A 19466-nucleotide genomic window follows, 5' to 3' on the forward strand; every position below is an offset into this window, starting at 1 on the left:
CACCCCTACCATCGTCCTCTGTTCCGGGGTGCTGCGCCACCATTACCCTTCTCTATTTAGAGCCACCGACCTTCTCCATTTAGTGCCACCGACGACCAGAACGTCGATGACTGACCGGCCATCTACGAGCACTTCAGTAAGCTTCAGTAAGGCACGTGAATACGCGCTGAAGGCGCAGCAGATGGCAAGAGAAACCTTTTGAAACGACAATCTCATCCAGGTAACATAGACAAGATTCCCTTCTGAGCCCGATAGGAATATTATCCATCATTCTCTCAAATGTGGCGGGGGCATTGCATAGGCCAAATGGATTCACATTCAAACAAGCCATCCGTGGTGACGAAGGCGGTTTTCGGCTGGTCAGCAGCAGCCATCGGGACTTGCCAGCAACCGAAGCGCAACGAGCTCGCTTAAGGTGAACTCTCAGTTCAGACGAACAGTGGAGGTCGTTTGTTTGGTTTCCCATAAAGTCAATGCAAAAAAAAAAAGCCGCTTAAAATGTACACTGCGCACGCGCTTATCGGTTAAGATGAACTTTCACGACCAGCCGCGCCCAAGCCATGCAGCTTTATTCGACCATTCAAGCAGTATTTCAGCGGAAAGAAAGAAAAAGTGAAAAAAGATTAAAGCTTTTTTGCACCGCCGACGCTCCGTGTGATGCGGGGAGGCGCAGAGACCTAACCAACCTAACCATGTCTTCGTTGAAAAGGCGATAATGCAAAAGCAGAACTGCCGCTGCACCTTCCCTCCCTGCCTACTCCTCGCACCCCCCCCCCCCTGCAGCAACTCCCAACAATAATCTGCCTTTAACGCGCCTGTAGATTCGCGTCGCGTTGGCAGAGTTCTCGGAACTTGCAGACTCCTACGATCATGGGCAGGGAGGAAAAGTGGCGCAGAGAGAGAGAGAAAGACCATGCAGGCAGCCAAAGCCACCTAGACTACTAGCAGGCCTGTTCACTCTCTCCGGCAAACCCTCTGACGTCACCCCACCTTGCCCTGACCTGGCCGGCGCAAAAATCCCTCGAGCCAGCGGAGGCGCTGCTCCCTCGGACGGCTCAGTGAGGGCCACTCGGGCGAAGCGAGCGCCACCTAGCCGACCTCGCCACATTCTCTGCGCAGCGCGTTTCATCGCTTTGCCGGAAGTTTTTTCGTTTATCGATAGGTGGCGCTGAAAGAGTTTTTTTTTTTGTTGTTGTGTGAGCAAGCGAGGCATCAGTCGTCCGTCTTCCGCGCCACGTGCGTTTGGCGTGCATGTGCAAATATGGGTCGCTGTTGCGTGCCAAATTGCAGAGGCGGATACGATAATGGGCCCAAGGTGCGGCTGTTTTCTTTTCCGAGTGATCCCACACGAAAATCGCTTTGGCAGCGTGCCGTGCGGAGAGATGATGTCGACGTGTCGACCCTGAAGGATCCTAAGGCAAGCAGCGACTTTTCTTCTATTCTCATTCATGCTGAGCTGTTCTTTACAGAAGAGTGGTGTGGACATATGCGAGAAGCCACTCAAGCGTTACACTGCACGATGAGTTAAATGTTTGCTGCGGTAACTTTTCTCATGCCCGTCTTTGCTTTGTTTGGGGTGATCACACTTTGGAATCGGCACTAAGAGCGAGTAGAGTTTGCGTACGTACGGACACCTCAATGAGCGCTAGGGTCATGTTTTACAGACAAAATCTACAAAACTAGCGGTCATGCCAGGCCGATATTGGCATGCATGCATATTATTATGCATTATTTGCTAACAGCGCTTTTTTTGCTGTCATATGTACAGGTTTGTGAACGGCATTTCAAGCCTGAGCACCTGCGCACAACTTCAACTTACACGGATGTCGACGGACGAACTATAGAAGTGCCTATGAAGATAACTCGGATAACGTCTGACGCAGTTCCGACTCTCTTTCCTGACTGCCCAAGTTACCTGTCCGCTACAAGACAGTCACGAGAAGAACCTGAGGTGAAGCGCAGACGGAACGAAAATGCACAACTCCAAGAAGCCATTCAACAATCAGCAGCAGCTTTCGAGATGGAAGAAGCAATGAATAAGATACAGAGCTTGGAAGACATTTCTGCACGTCTCCAACGTCTGCATCAAAAAGATTATTGGACGAATGTGTGTTGTGATAAGTGCATAATATTTGCTCACCTTGAGCCAACAACACAAGCGCCAGAGCTCCTGGCATCAGTGACAGTGTCAGCCGATATGTGTGTTCGCGTGTTTTGGAAACATGTGCAGCTGGCATCAAATGAAGAGCTTGAAATCCCTGGTCAAGTTCTCGATTTTCGTGTCTTGGAGAGACTTCTAGACAATGTGCAGGGATACTGCACTGATCGAAGCCATCAAAAACAGGACAGAGTGAGTGCTGCGCTCAAACTGATTGTTGCTCTCCTTGATGATATTTCTGATGACGAGATAACAGAGCATGAAAGGGCAGACGCATTATTTTTCCTGAAAGAGCAGTTTGAACTCATGGGGAAGAAAAACAATGGTTGCAGGTATTCAGCTGAACTATTAGTTTTGTCTGCTGTGTTCCACACAATTTCACCCCATGCGTATAACTTTCTTCGAAGCAGTGGTAAAGTGGTGTTGCCTCACGCTACAACTATTAAGAGAGTTTGTGCAGCTCAAGATGTGAGTCCATCAAAAGAGCAAACTGAAGAAGGCTTCTTGAGGTACATGAAAAGACGAGCTGGTTTGCTTAATCCTCATGAAAGGAACATTGTACTGATGATGAACGAAATACACCTCCAGCAGTTTTTCGAATATAAAGGGGGTCGTCTTATAGGAGCTGCTGCTAACTGTGCCGAGCCAGCAAAAACAGCTCACGTCTTTATGGTACAGTCATTACTGTCATCATACAAAGATGTTGCACACATACTTCCTGTGTCTAGGATAACTGCAGAGGAACTTCATCGTGTTCTGCGAGGAGTAATTATGAACTTGGAAGATGCTGGTCTTCATGTAGTTGCCGTCATTACCGACAACAACTCTATTAACAGGAAGGTAATGTCATTGTTTGGTCGAAATCATAAGCCACTAATTGTATACCCCCATCCAGCACAACAGCAGCTGCCTTTATTTCATATAATTGACACAGTTCATTAGCTCAAGTGCATTCGCAATAACTGGTTAAACCAAAAGACCTGTGACAAGTGCCTGTATTTTCCACCTTTTGAAAGTGAACAAGAACAGGGTGTAAAAATGCAAGGGGCTTCATTCACTTCGCTAAAGAAGCTCTACGAAGCTGAACAAGACAGTGTTGTTAAGGTTGCGTATGGCCTCACTTATAAATCACTGAACCCCACGAACCTTGAGCGACAGAACGTGAAGCTCGCTATGAAAATCTTTAGCAGCTTCGTCTCGTCAGCTTTACGGCTTAGAGGAACTGAGCTGAAGCTATTTCTCCCTGAAGAAACGGCTGAATTTATCGACCTTGTTTTAAGGTGGTGGAACATAGTAAACGTAAAAACTCCCCAAAAGGGATGGAGACTGCGCGATCCTTGGCAAGAACCAATAAGTGCAATGAGTTGCAAGCAGATCGAATTCTTAGATAAATTTGCTACTTGGCTTGACAACTGGAAATCGAGAGGCATGCAGACAGGCACGCTTACCAATGAGACCCATTCCGCTCTGAGACAGTCAACGTACGCATTAATAAAAGTAGCACGATACTGCCTGGATGAACTTGGTTTTAAATATGTTCTTTTGGGGAAGTTTCAAACTGATGCACTTGAGGCAAGGTTTGGAAAGTACAGACGATTGTGTGGTTCGCATTACAATGTCTCAATAACTGAAGTGTTTGAAGCGGAAACAAAGATACGCATCCAAAACACACTACTGTTGAAAGATTTCACTGATTCATCTAAGGAAGAGAACGAGCCAGAGCCATGCCCTGAAGCTCTAATTAAAAAATACAAGGTTTGTTTATCTGACGCTGAAATAAAGAAACCGCGAAAGGACATGCCAGCTATAGTATATATAGCAGGTTTCTGTGCACATGCTGCGCTACGGCGTCAGCCTTGTGATGACTGTTTACTGCAGCTCACAATCAGAGAGAGAGAACTTCAGCAAAGTGACCATGTTCTAATCGATGATATGAGCAGAGGGGGTCTGAAGTTTCCTCAGCCATTTGTTGTGCATACGGTATTATGTACAAAGATTGTTTTGGAGCAAGTGACAGCCAAGGAGTGCGAGCATTTATTTCATGCTGAAAGTAACCAGAGGCTGGTTCTACTAAGCATCATGAAGTTTCTGCTGGCTGATAGAGAAGATGTTGATGTTTGTGCAAATGGTCACTGTCCAGATCTAGTTCGTCACAATATAGTGAAGCCTGCCATCAACACATTGCTAAAAAACTATGCAGCTGCTAGAAATGATGGCCTCACCAGAAAGCAGGTGCATGCTAAACAGAGAAAACTGATGACCCTCAAATGAATTTCAAAACAACCCATGTAATGCTAGGCAACTGGCTTTCACATTGGTTGTATGTTGGGTTATGTTTGCATGGGGCAGAATACAAAAGTAAAGCATATGGCTTGCACATCGTTATATGTTGCGCATGTTTGTAATAAAATGTCAAGTTGTTTGCTCATTAGATGTGTCTCATTGCGAGTGACCATGGAAATAAACGTGTCATTTAACACCACCAACTGTCTTTTCATGTCATAATTGTGTATTTCTGTGCTGTATTTCTACTGATTTGTAAGCAGCCAGAAAAACTTCCACTTCCATGCATTTTCACCCCTTAGTATCAGTGGTTTATTAATTGCCCATCATTGGAAAGCTGTAATCAGCACCTCTAATTGTCACACAACTTGCTTCAAGTGCAAGCGACCCGCGCGCGGGTCAGCGGCGGAGTTGGGCGTGTACAGGCAGAGCAGGGCCTGGTGTGGTGACGTCACGGGGCGAGTGGGGAGGCCTTCTCCCTAGTCTAGGTGGCTTTGAGGCAGCCCAGACAGGAAAGCCAGCAAAACTCGGGAATAAGAAAAAGGTGAAGAGAAAAAAGTGAGAAGAAAAAGCAGCCAATGCTGCCTCCCAACAGTGATCACATGACAGTGTCATCACGCCAGTGCTACCAATGCTGTGTGGCCGTGTCTCAGGCCCGTTTCACATGCATGCGATTTTCTCCTGCAACACTGTGAATTCAGCCGGTCTGCGACTGGGGAGGGCCGTCGGTCTAGTCGCAGACGGCTTGCGATCGAGTTTCGTCCTGTTGGAATTCAGTTGCAGCGTCGGTGTGTTCGCTCTGCGACTGACCATTGGGGAGCGCCGAGAAGGCATGCGACATGGGGTCACGTGGGAGCTGTTGCCGCGGTGGAAGCAAAACTGTTTATTCTAATCAAAACATGCGAAATATTGCCTTGCATCTAAAAATATGCTGGTCATAAAATTATCACCACATTCTGTGAGACATTTCTGTCGCATTTAATAATGGGTTGCCTATGCGAAAATCAAGAAATTTTGCCTGTCCCTCCAACCGAATTGGTTGCGTCGGTGTTGCATGTGAAAGCAGTGACCAAAAATCGCACTGCGGCCTCACCGACTACACCGGATATTTTCGGTCCAGTCGCAGCATGTGAAACGGGCCTCACACGTCTGCTGGCCGCCGCGCAAACTGTGCAGTAGGCCTATCGATTGTTCGTGGCATGCTTGTGCGCTGTGGCCTTGCCGTATTCTGCGATCTCCCGCCTGTCTGTACGCAGCCACATCGTGGTGTCCATTGTTTGTTTTAGCAGTTTTAGTGCGCGCCCTGTTCGTCGCGTTGCTAGTATGGCTAATGTTATTGCGGAACAATCTTGGGGCCAAGCAACCCTGTGTTACCATGTCTCACGTAACGGCGGCTTTCCCGCCAGTCTGTACCCTGCCTTCGGCAATAAAGGATGTAACATAATTGGTGAAGGATCGAAATTTAGGCCTGATTTGGCGTAGGGCTAGCTGAAGGGATTGGCGGTAGAGAAAATGGCAGCTGCACTGGGCACGAATGGGGAATTCGTTCCGACGGAGGCGACGTCTTGGCCCTTGTAATTGGAGCGCCTTGAATTTTTCTTTCAAGCAAACGACATTGACGGTAACGAGAAGAAGCGAGCAACACTCTGCAGCGTTTGCGGTCTAGCAACGTATGCCATCATTCGCTCCCTTTGTTCTCCGGATGCGCCGTCGGCGATGGCTTAGGATGAGATCGCCAGGTGTCTTTCAAACCACTTCTCGTCGCGACCATCGGTGACAGCACAGCGTTTCAAGTTTGGCACGCGTCAGCAGCAGCCCGGTGAGTCGATTGCCGACTACATCGCAGAACTGAGGCGTCTCTCGGAACATTGCAATTTCGGTGCATCGCTCGGCGACATGTTGCGCGACCGGCTGGTGTGCGGGGTGCGAAGCGAGACTCTTCAGCGTCGGTTGCTGGCAGAGCCAGAGCTTACGTTTGCGATAGCTCAGGAGAAAGCCATGGCAATGAAATCTGTGTAGCGACAGACCGAGCAAATTCGCGGCAGTGCCACATCGTCTTGAGGGGGAACAGTCTCGACCAATGTGTTACGAAGGTCCCTGCACCAGTGACAGCCCAGGAGGGAACCCAGAAGCAGGCTGGTTCGCCTGAAAGCACAAGTGGATGTTTCCGCTGCAAGGGTGCGCATTCGCCAAGCAGTTGCACATTCATTAATGTGCAGTGCCACTTCTGCAAGCAACGAGGGCACATAGTAAGAGCATGCAGGAGGATGGCTGCAGCTCGCGCTTCAGCTGAACCCAACTTCCGAACAGAAAACAGGCCAATGGCGGCCGCCACAAGAAAGCTGCGTCGGACGTTTACGATGTGTTCGTGCTGTCTGGTGAGGAGCCAGCCGTGAGAGTGGAAGTGCGCGTCAACGGAAGTCCCCTAGAGATAGAGGTAGACTCGGGTGTAGTGTGTTCAGTCATCAACGACTGGACTATGCGGAAGCTGCGAATATCGAAAAGGGCGTTGCGCCCAAGTAGTCTTCATCTCCGAGCTTACAACAAGAAACTACGAGTGCTGGGTGGACTGACCGTGATGGTGGAATTCAAGGGGCAGGAGCATCACCTGCATTTGGTGGTGGTTAAGGGTGCTAGCATTGGACTTCTCGGTCGGGACTGGTTCAAGTCCATGGGAATACGTCTAAGTGGTGTTCACAGTGTGTGCGAGCCGAGTCGAACTGGCAGTAAGAAAAAAACTGGCTTGATCAAGAAGTATTCCTCAGTCTTTGAGCCTGGACTTGGGACAAGTAAAAGGCCTCCTGTACGCATAGAGGTGAACCCGGCAGCTCTGCCACGATTTCTGAAGCCACGACATGTACCGTTTGCATTGAGACCGAAGGTCAACGAAGCACTGGACAGGTTGGTGAGCCAAGGCATTTTCCCCACGAGGCCACCACAATGAAAAACGTCGTCGACGGACACGAACTGGACCCCTCAGAATTTGAGAACGGTGAGTGGGAGACTGTTCTCGGCATGCACGACCGCATGAGGGAAAAAGAGGGGAAGCCCGCGGACAAAGGGAAGACGAACGAGCACAGCACCGGGGACAAGAAATCCACTAACAATCAGAAAAACAGGCAGGACCCAAACATCCGCAAGAGAGCACCAAAGCCGAAGCTCCCGGAGAGCAACTATAAATTGATCTCCAGGCCCAGAGGCTGGAATTTGAACGACTACGTGCCACGTCGCCTACTGCAGGCTGTGTGCACGGCCGCAAACCTACCATATGGAGACATCCAGGACGAAGACATTTCAAGAATCAACTCTGGTAACAACACGTACACGATCAGCACACTGAATCGTCAATGCGTAAGCACTTACGTGAGGATCAAGGTGATAGTTATCGGGGAAAAGAACCTCGACATGACACCCTACGTCGCGGCTCCCGACGACGCCATTAAGCGCGTGGTGTACAACACCTACGACATCGGAACCCCGGAAGAAGTGCGTCAAGGCTTCATTAATCTCAACCCAAACATCGCCGCACTCAACGCCCGGAGAATCGGAAAATCAAGATCTATTTTGATCACCTTCGGAGAGAAAAAGCTCCCCAGACAAGTCTTCTACTGGGGATCAGTATTCATCGTCTACCCGTACCGAAAGCGGGTAGAGACCTGCTACAATATCAGAAAGACGGCACACGGGACGGATATGTGCCATAAGCCACGGCTAAAGCGTTGCTGCAGATGCGGCGAAGGCCACCCGGATCCACCAGAGGGAGAACTACCGGCACACAAACCCAAAGGCATTGTATGCGGGAGGGGGGGGGGCACAACACCGGCAGCCAGGATTGCAAATACAGGCTGGCCAAGAAAGCACCCTACAGACCCAAGAATGACCTGGGGCAACATGACTACGACCACCAACCAAGATTGAGGACCAGGTACGACAGCAGAAACCGCCAAGGCTACTGGGGAAGAAGCAGATAGAGCTCCTTCCCACCACTACCGGGAACCGGAGACGGAGGCGGCAGCTCGGGTCCGGGCAGAGGCAGAAGCTCGAGCAAAGGAAGAGGTTCAACACAACACAACAGCCGAAGGTGGTCGAAAAGCCACCTTTGCAGCAGTCACAAAACACGAGTCAGACGCCTCCACGTAACACAAACAAAGGGGGAGATAAAGAAAATGCAATGGATATGGACACCCAAGTTCCCGCGAAAAGACCTCTACTCAGAGGGGAAACACCGAAGACAGCAAGCCCAAAAAGATGGCAGACAGTCCAATCGAGGCCGCATCGACCAGAACTTACAGTAAGCTTAGGTCGGACATGAACACGCTCATGAAGCGGGTTGACGCTCAAGACACTAGAATAGATGGTGTTACAGCTAGGGTTGACAAACTAACCGAACGTGTCTATAATCTGACGGCGGAATTCGTCATGGTCAGAGAACAAACCATGGCTTGCTTCCAGCAAATTATGGAACTACTAACAAACATAGAAGCCAGGCTTCCCCCTGTTGCCAGCAGCACCCTCTCCCAGCTGCAACCGCAACAACAGCCCTAGGACATCATGGCCCCTCGGCAACAAATTACAATCTGGCAGTGGAACTACAGAGGCTTCCATTCGAAGAGAGGGAACCTGCAGGCACGCATTAAAAAAAGCGAGAACACACCGGACGTAATCACGCTACAAGAGGCAAGCGGCATGGTTAAATTAACCGGACACGCTGCGTACACCCCGCTAGAAACACAAGGGGAGCACAAACCCAAGTCGTTCACGGCCACGTTGGTGCAGAGAAATCTGCCTGCAATACAACATGAACTCGAAAACACGAGTGAAGACAACGTGATCATAGAACTAATCCCAAACACAAAAGGGGACAACAGCCTCCTTATTCTGAATACATACAACTCACCCAGAAACCGCGGGACAGGGCTGGCGGAGCTCTCACAGAAAGCTATAAGACTAGCTAATCAGAAAGGACTAGTAATCACGGGGGACTTCAACGCCCCGCACCCGGCATGGGGATATAGGATGGCATCCCCCAAGGGAAACAAAATATGGACTGAAATCCAACACTTACCTAAGACTCACAATACTAAACAACCCACAAGACCCCATAAGGATAGGCAACAGCGTCAGTGTAGACACGTCGCCAGACTTGACGCTAGGCAAAGACCTAGAGGGCGAGAAGTGGTCAAACACAGGACACACCTTCGGTAGTGATCACTACATCACAGAGATGGAAACACAAACCAGGGCCGGTATTACAGATCGCTCTCGAAAACTGTCTCAATTTTGAGATCGTGACATCAAAATGACACCCGAGAGATGCCGACCACGGAATCGGCCAGTGACGAGCAAGGCTGCGGTGGCTAGTCGCAGGGCTCCGGCCCGGAACCATCTATTCGCACGATAAAGGACTGTAGACTAATGTTTTGCTGTAAAGACGCAGTGAATAAAAAGAGTAATGTTTTATTATGCTGAGAAACTATTTCAAACTCAACAACACAAAACTAAACAAGCAGAGTTTTCAGTTTTGCAATTAAGTTTGCTGTTCAGTCACTTCTGTTGCCGCGAAGGGGTGCTGTCAGCGGTAAAGCGTGAACATGCGATGAAGAAAACAAGTAATGTTTTAATTTGGTAATAAACGGTGTTGTAAAGTTAATAACACGAAGGAAAATTAGGAGCGTTCTTATTTTTTCAAATAAATTTGCTGTAGGGTAACTTCCGCCATGAGGGCGTGCTGGCAGTGGTATCGCGTGAACATGGCGGCCTGCAAGAAAACAGCTAATTCCACGGCTAGTTCCCAATTTTTTGCGTGTCGTCTAAAATCAAGGTACTTTGCGCATTGTTGTGATCGGAAGCCCCGACAGCGGGAACAGATGAGCCCGGCAGTCGCCATCGAACTATGTTTGACCAAAGGTGCTGTCGTCTTGAGAAGAGGATTAGGAACGGCTCCTGGCGACGGCGAGCTGTGACGAAAGGCCTCTAATCCCTTCGTCCGGAGTATGGAATGCGGCGTTTCTCCCGAACTGCGCCCTCATGTGAACCGGCAGAAAGACCCAAACAACAGGAGCCAGACCCTCCCCACTCCCTTGCATTTGCGCGGCCAGACAAAGCGGGGGCGGACACGGCTGATTCATCTTACCCTCTCGAATTCACCGGGACCGTCAGGACGCATCTTTCCCACGGAGGGGATCACCGCCTACAAAGCCAACGACCTTATGCATCTGGTCAACCCGTCGGAAACCGCATTCCAGGACCTCAAGGCGCCAGGATTCCTTATCACCTGTGCACATGTTTGTGAGGGTGGAGCGGCCACGGGGTTAGGGCGGAGACTATGAAGAGTTGTCTGCCCATTGGACGCTTGACCAGCCACCAGATTCCCTAGCTAGGTGCCTAGAGAATATCCACTGTATTTAAGCCGCAATTTGGCGGGTTTCACGGCACTTTATCTCTGACTTTTGGTCTCCCTGCTTCTGTGGTAAAAATGTAAATAAACCTTCAAGTTTACCAACCCTCCTGAAGGCTTCCCTGCGTCGTCTGCAGAGTTCATCGTCATGCGGTGAAGACCTCGGTCCCGATATCCAAGCATATCAGCATATTTTAAGTGCGCAGAAAAATCTGTTTGAAGGCAGTGAATGCTACAGGCCTGTGGAGATCAACTTACAAGGAGTGCTGGGCTCGAAAATCGATGAGGACAACATATTGTGGTAAGTGTGTATTTGCTTATTATCGATGACAACAATGGCCCAAAGGTGTGGTATGTGTGGTTCTGTTTTTTGTTTGCTAAATACAAGACGACCGGGAAGTGTGACATATGGGGCGAAATAAAGTTGTACGGCCGCATGATCGTCTGTTCATTGTATGCAGGCGTGTAAGAAAGGAACGAAGAACGAGAAAAACGATCAGGCGCACACTACCAACCGTCTTGCTCATCCTTGCTGCTTTCTAACCTTGTATAACCTCTTCAGACCCCTTGTCCCCCTACGGGGACATTGGTTCTCGAGCTCTGCCGAAAAACTGAGCTTTCTTACAACATAGACCTGATGTCCCTGATGGAGGACAAGCACTGTGTCGCCATCTGTGAAGAGCGCAGAGAGTTTGCTCGCTTCGTCGAGCAAGACAACATGGCTGCCATCAGCACGAGCACGTTTTACACGCGACGTCGAGGTAAGTGCTCTTTGAGTATTGATAACTGTTTTGTTGGCCGTCGTATGCGATATATTTATAATCGCTATGGTTTGCTGAGCATTTTAGTGCTTTTTATTGCGCCAAACCGTAGTTTTCCGGCACATTACGCGCATTGAAGGAAATGTCCCTGTACGGGGACATTGGGTCCCGGTCCTCTCGGTCCCCAATCGGTTTCGCCTGATGACATAATTTTTGGTAAAAGTTGGCCGCCTAGAATTTAAACAGATTTTTGTTTTTCATTTCAGCCCTCACCATTAGCAAAGCAGAGGAGGTATTAACATCAATTTGTGACCGTGACGACTCCGACATATCTGACTCGGAAAGTGAAGGAGAGAATTGTGATGCATACGACTGCGATACTGAGGAGTACACGGATGCCTCGTCAGACAGCGACAGCGAAGACCCGAAAGCTCACACATCACAGCGCCGTATTTTGTGGCGAACAGCGATTTCAGCTCCAGAAAATGCTGTGCCAGACCAAGAAACAGGCTGTATTTTTTCTGAAGTTAGGTGTGATTTCTCACCGCTTGATTACTACAAGCAGTACGTGAAAGACAATAGCTGGTTGAAATGGCTGAGAAAACGAACCAGTGGATCCACAAGGATAGAGGAATTGCGGCGAAAATAAGTGCTCAGGAAGTGAAGCAATTTTTGGGCTGCTCGATGCTGATGGGAGTTATAGGGTATCCACGGATCCGGTTCTTCTGGAAAAAAGGAATGGCTGTGAGCGCAATAGCTGACAACATGCCAAGAGATCACTTCTTCCAGATTAGGTCTAACCTGTGCTGCCAAACTGAAGACGATGTCACCGACAAGGACAAAAAGTTACAAAGGCTATGGAAGGTTGCACCGTTTGTCGAAATGGTTCGGCAGGGTTGCTTGTCCCTGGAACGACCAAACTGCTTTTGCGTGGATGAGCAAATTATCCCATTTTCCGGCCGTTGCCCTGTCAAGCAGTACGTTCCGAACAAGCCACATCCAGTGGGGCTGAAGAACTTTGTTCTAGCTGGCAAGGACGGACTGATTTATGACTTCAGAATATACAAGGGCAAGGACACCTTTCCCGACCTCAGCCTTGGTGTGTCTGGAAATTCAGTTCTGGCACTAGTGGAAACGGTTCCATCATGTTCGACGCTCTACATTGACCGCTGGTTTACGTCCAGTTCATTGATGGACGAGCTTGTGAAGAAGGACATATTTGCCACTGGCACGCTGATGAAAAACCGCCTTCCATAGGAAGTGCACTTCACGAATGACAAAGATTTTGTTAAGCAATCAAGGGGCATGTAAGGTTGGCGCCATTCAATCGCCTCTTTCCATTTTTACCGGTGCCGTAATAACGACTGAAAAAGCCGCTCTACGAGCGGTGCGGCGAAAGCATCGCGGTCGTTAGTCTGGACGGCGTTCGCTGTTTCACTGGAAGCTCGTTTCCGTGTTTTTTTTTTACCAAAGTAAACGAGAGGTCTCCCCTATCAGTTGAAGGTCGCGTTTCCGCCCGGTCGCGGCCTGCGGGAAGAAAGCATCCTCCGTGGCCGAGTGCGGATCGCCCACAGGTCTGTTGTGGGGAGAGGGAAGGGCAGCATGTGCGCCTCGCGGCTTTCTTCAAAGGGTTAAACTCGCGGAGGGCGCGCTTGCGGTTATCGAGGGCACCCCTTTTCTGACAGGGCCGGCGCCACACGGCGTGGCGCGGTACGGACAATGCCCGGTGGCTGCGCGCCCATTTGCTAGCCTCATCTGGGAACGGTTAGCGGCATCTTACCTGCCCCGAGGGGGGTGTCGCGGTCCCTGTTGCGGGAGAGCGTTCGTCGCCGCGTTTGCAAGCCGCGTATGGCGCCAAGGCCGGGGCTTTAGGGAGAGAGCAAAAACACATGTAGTGACGAGGCTCCTCTTGCTCGCGGCTTAAGAATAATTCAACTTCTTGCTTTTTTTTCTTTTCGTGTGGGAAGAGAGAGCGGGGGCGCGCGATGCTCTGCCGCCATCGCGAGACAGATTTTGGTCTCGACCGGAGCCAGGCACGCAGACCGTGCTCTCAAGTAGCCGTGGAGTGGGTCCACGGGGCGGCTGGTCAGACATCACGCTGTCATGTACATACTCCTTGTAAATATTCGGCTGTGTAGATAAAACCTATATCAGTACTCGATAAGAGTCCCTGTCTTCCTACCGGCTCAGTACTTCGTTGGAAAAAAGAAGAACGGAGGAACAACCTCTCCGTACGACAAGAAAAGAAGAAAAGAACCACCCTTTACTGGCGCAGTCGACAGGATGAAGAACTGCATCGGAGGAGACTCGGAAGACAACAAGTGAAAGACGATAGCAAGCACCTCCAAGCGTAGGACACCAAAGGCGGTGTACCTGCTGAGGGTAACTGCGAGAAGGTCGTCACCGGAATCGGCGAGGAACGTCAACCCACAGCCACGGTCAGAAGAGGACCACACGGGCAACAGGGGAGAAGTCAACCAGAAGGCAGCCAGCACCATCGCGGCAGAAAAGCGGCGAACTCTGCGGCGAGCGACTTCCGACCGACTGACGTTCACACCGGTGGATCCAAGTGAGTCCTCTTGTTTATGTTCGGGTGAACGCAGGGTTATTCGAGTCAGTGGTTTTATATGGAGACGAGATTTGCCTACTTGAACCCTCACAAAATGTCTAGAAACGCTGAAGGCAGAAACAGCGCAGATGGGGAGGACAGTGCGGACGAGTTTCCTGAGCTAGACCTCGACCGACTTGACACCGCGGAGGTCGATAGCGGGGGTGGCGAGGGCAGCGGTGATGGGTCCCACACACGTCTCTCTGAGAGGGAAATGAAATATAACCTGAAAATGGCGGAGGAGAGGCGCAAAGCCTTGGAACTCAAAGTTGAGCTCGCTCGACTTCATGGTCCCACCGCAAGGCGCACACGTGACGATGCGAGCGAAGGAGAACCGCTAGGCAGCCGGATGGCATTGAGGAATTACACTAAATTGTTAACAGGTGCCATTCCGAAATTCCCCATTGGTGCGGAAGTACCTATTTGGTTCGAATCCACAGAGAGCTCGCTGGAGGCGTACGGAGTGCCGAGAGAGTTTTGGGGACAGATTGTTTTCCCATTTGTTGCGGAGAGGGTGCAGTACCTATCAACGCGACTCACGCCGGCTCAGCACCGTGATTACGAGGTGCTGAAGAAAATTGTGCTTGAAGAGCTAAGGCTGTCTGCAGCCGAATATCAAAGACGGTTCCAGTCAGCTACCAAACGTGCAAGTGAGACTTGGAAAGCGTTCACGACGCGTCTGCGCAGCTACGCGAACTTTTACGTAGACGCACGCGGCGCAAAGTCTTTTGAAGACCTTTTGGAGCTTCTCGTCGCTGATCAGCTGAAGGCGGGCTTAAATGAAGAAGACAATAAGTACGTTAAGCTTCGAGAAGGCGAAAAATGGTTTAAGGCTGACGAGCTAGCTCGCCTTCTGCAGACCTTCGAAGAGGCTGCGGGAGAGGGTAGCGCACAAAGGAGGGGCAGCGGCCTTAGGCCAATTGAACAGAAGGGCGCGGCTAAAGGTGAGCTGAACAAACCGCTCAATGCACAAGGGAGCGTTAAGCCTCGAGTAGAAGAGCCGCGAAAGGGCAAATTAGTCAAGGCAGCTCAAAAGTCAGCTCCACGGGGCGAATGCTTTCGGTGCGGTGACTCCACCCATTACGCTGCGCACTGCCCACTTCTTCGCGAGGAGACTAAAATCAAATCAGTAGGACCCGCGAATGGAGACAGGCTAGCAGCGAGAGTAGCCCTGGATGACTCCTGCTCTCTGCGTACCAACTTGAGGGAGGTAAAACTAGACTGCAGCGGCAAGGTAATTGATGCTATTGTCGACACCGGCGCCGATATCACTGTGATTCGTGAAAGCAGTGTGCCGGAGGAGCTAGTAACACCACATGGTAGCATAGAGCTGGTGTCAGCGTTTGGCGAGAAAGTGAGTGCTAAGCTAGCACTGCTGCCTCTAGCTTTAATTGGCGAAAAATCACCCATACAGGAGGTGGTGGAAGAGACACAAGTAATGTGCGCTCTTACAGACAAGCTGAAGTGCACCGATTGTTTAATATCGGGTGACACATGGGAGCAACTGCTTGATGCACGCCAGGTCAACACCGAGGCCCAGGTGCTGGCAGTGACGGAGCAAAACAAGCTGTAGGGGTGCGAAATCGATAGACCGGAGATGCCCGAGAGAGCGGAGCCGGAAAGCACCGCTGGCAACGTAGCAACTCCGTCAGAAGCGGTAGAAGTGCGGAGCGAGGCGTGCGAAGCTGAGCCGATACAAAGCAGCGATGCGCAGAAATTCCGTGATGAACAGCGGAACGACGATTCCTTGCGTCAGGCCTGGCAAGGTGCAAAAAGGGGCAAGGCGGGAATGTTTACAGTTGATGGGCTTCTCTATCACAAAGACTACGTGCTAGGAGAGCAGGTGCACCAATTGGTACTACCAGAATCGCGCCGCAAAGCTGTGCTTAGTCTGGCCCTCGAATCTTACTGGGGAGGCCACCTTGGTGCCCGCAAAACTAAAGCGCGCATTAAGTATTCTTTCCACTGGCCAGGCATGGAGAAAGACATTCGAGACCACTGTAGCAGTTGTCATAGCTGTCAGGTCCGCTCGGACAAGAGACAAGCTGATCGAGTGCCGATAGCACCACTCACGCAGCCGAAAGTGCCATTCCAGAGGGTGAATGTTGACGTGATCGGACCGCTCGATCCACCCTCTTCGAGAGGGCATCGCTATGCACTCTGCGTAATTGACCTGTGCACACGCTGGCCGGAAGTAGTCTGCTTGAGATCTTTGTCCGCTAAAGCTACCTGCGAGGCCCTATTAGCAATCTTCAGCCGCACAAGCGTTCCTGAGGTGGTATGTTCCGACTGCGGGACCAATTTCACCGCCGCCTTGACGAGAGAATTTCTCGTGAGATTGGGTTGTTCTCCACAATTCTCGACTGCTGACCACCCAGAAAGTAACGGAGCGGTGGAAAGGTGGAACAGAGTCTTCAAAAATATGCTGTTTCACGTTATTGAAAGAAACGCGAGGGACTGGGACAGATTCATCCCGTTTTTACTGTGGGCATATCGAGAGATGCCCCATGACACGACCGGTGTGTCGCCTTTCCGGATGCTGTACGGTAGGGACCCGGTTGGGCCACTCGCGATACTAAAGAACAGTTGGGCAGGTGATATTGAGCTGCCGGCAGACCTCGCAGACTCGCCCGCTGATTATCTGAAAAAGTTAAAGGTGCAGCTTGAACTCGCAGCCGATGCCGCAGAGCTGACGAGCACAAAGCAACAAGAAGCCTACGCTTCTCAGTACAACAAGCACTCCTCTATCAAGAATTTCAGAGAGGGCGATACGGTGCTGATCTTCGATGAGAGCCGTTCAGGGAAACTGTACCCAAAGTGGTTGGGACCGTGTACGGTAACAGGGAAGTATCGCGAGCACTCGTACTACGTGCAAATGCGCGACGGTCGCCAGAGACTGGTTCACGCTAACAAGATGCGCCCTTACGTGAGCAGGGTAGCATCGGTGAGCATCATGTTTCATGATGACAGTGATTTCGGGGAGGTGGAATATACCCCGCGTGCGAACGAGGACGAAGTGTCATGCGTAGCCCTCGGGGTGGAAAAGACAGCACATCTCGATGTAGAGACGGCTGCTAGAATACGCGCTGTATTTGACCAGCACAAAGCACTCTTCGCAGCGAAACCAGGCGTAGCGCGTGTGGGCACGCATCACATAAAGCTGGTGGAGGGCGCCAAGCCGAAACGCAGTCGCCCGTACCGAATCGCTGAGACTCTGAAAGGTGAAGTCACCAAGCAGATTAAGGAGCTGCTAGACTTGAATCTCATATACCCGTGTGAGAGTCCATACGCGCATCCAATCGTATGCGCGCCTAAGAAAGATGGGTCGGTCCGTCTGTGCATCGATTACCGGGCGCTCAATGCAGAAACCGAGACGGATGCCTACCCAATGGGATGCCCACAGGAGCTAATTTTGCGTGTAGGAGCCGCGAAGTTCATTACACTCATCGACCTAAAACGAGGCTATTGGCAGGTTCCCCTAGACGAGGGCTCACAACTTGTAACAGCCTTCGTGTCGCATTGCGGTCAGTTCACATGGAGGGTCATGCCCTTCGGCCTGAAAAATGCAGCTGCCACTTTTCAGAGGGATATGAACAACGTGTTGGCTCCTCATGAAGAGTACGCGTGCGCATATTTAGACGCTGAAGCACGCGTCATCGTCCCTGTGCCGTGTGAACTGAGACCAGTGTGCGTCCCTGGACATCAACCTGCCAGCTGTGCGCGTGCGAACGGTGTGCGGAATGCGGTGTGAGAACTGTAACCCTGGGACGGGTTTGGACACTCTTTGCATGTCGCCTTGTTGATGTACACATGTTTGTCATTTCTTTTGTATTATCTTGTAGCGGAATTTTGTACTACCTTGTGTAGGAATGTGTTACGGAAAGTGGCGTTGGCGTCCCACCTTGTTATCTATGTAATTCAATGAATCTATTTAGTGATTATTGAATCTTGGGAGGGAGGTGTAAGGTTGGCGCCATTCAATCGCCTCTTTCCATTTTTACCGGCGCCGTAATAACGACTGAAAAAGCCGCTCTACGCGCGAAAGCATCGCGGTCGTTAGTCTGGATGGCGTTCGCTGTTTCACTGGAAGCTCGTTTCCGTGTTCTTTTTTACCAAAGTAAACGAGAGGTCTCCCCTATCAGTTGAAGGTCGCGTTTCGGCCCGGTCGCGGCCTGCGGGAAGAAAGCATCCTCCATGGCCGAGTGCGGATCGCCCACAGGTCTGTTGTGGGGAGAGGGAAGGGCAGCATGTGCGCCTCGCGGCTTTCTTCAGAGCATTGCTTGAGATGTGTACCATGATTTAAGACGTGCTGAAGCAACGTTACTAGATAGGGTCAGTTTCAAAACTGCTCTGTTGCACGGAACCACCACCGGTTCGCGCTTTAGTGGCGCTGCCGTCGAATCTAGCCCCACCCTCCACGCAGACGGGACCAGTCGCGACAGCGACGGAGCTGCGCGTCGCGACTCGTCTTGGCGTTTCCGACATCTGCAGTGGATGCGTGCGGGCAGGTCTTGGTCGCTTGATGTTTGCAATTAGCAAGCCGTCACCATGCCCACGTGTTGCGTGCCGGGCTGCACGAGCGGCTACCGGAACGGCAGGAACAGCTCGTCACGGCATTAGTTTTCTGTACCCAGCGATAGCGCCTTGCGTGCTGCATGGAATCGAGCCATCCCGCGTGCTAACAGGGAGTTATCAGCCAAGTCGAGAGTATGCAACCTACACTTCCACGACCAGGATGTCCTAAAAAATTACATGCACGTAATTGACAGGAAAACAGTGGAAATGCCTCGCGGTAAATGGACCCTCGTCAGTGGGGCTATTCCGAAAGTTTTTCCTAATCTTCCTGCATACATGACAAGGCCTCCAGCTAAGAAGTGCAAAGTACGACGCAGCACAAGCGGAAGAACTGAACAGCGCAGCTACTTGCAGTGCTGCTGTGATCAGGACGCCAGTTTTTCAAGCTTTGAAGATACGCAATGCAGCCTAAACAACATGGAACGTGTTCAAATGCCGGGGTCGTGGAAAAAAATGATCATTGAAGACGGAGGCAACAAATTCATCCCATTCTACGCACTCCAGTCCGAAGACAGGCTACTGCGGATTGAGAAGTGTGTTGCTGTGGGTGAAGATAATGTGGCCACAGAAAGTGCTTACGGGCGCACCGCGAAGGCATTTACAAACGTGCGCATTCGCAACGTCAGTGACATATCCTCTCTCATGGATTCAGTAAATAAGCTGCACGTCTGCCAGGGCTGCACT

General features: G+C 50.8%; 1 pseudogene; it reads left to right on the forward strand.

Moving 5' to 3' along the window:
• The first annotated feature begins 920 nt into the window (after positions 1–920).
• On the forward strand, positions 921–6460 carry LOC144094389 (uncharacterized; annotated as a pseudogene).
• Positions 6461–19466: the final 13006 nt, after the last annotated feature.

Source organism: Amblyomma americanum, chromosome 6 (genome assembly GCF_052857255.1).
Source record: "Amblyomma americanum isolate KBUSLIRL-KWMA chromosome 6, ASM5285725v1, whole genome shotgun sequence".
In the NCBI taxonomy this organism is placed as follows: domain Eukaryota; kingdom Metazoa; phylum Arthropoda; class Arachnida; order Ixodida; family Ixodidae; genus Amblyomma; species Amblyomma americanum.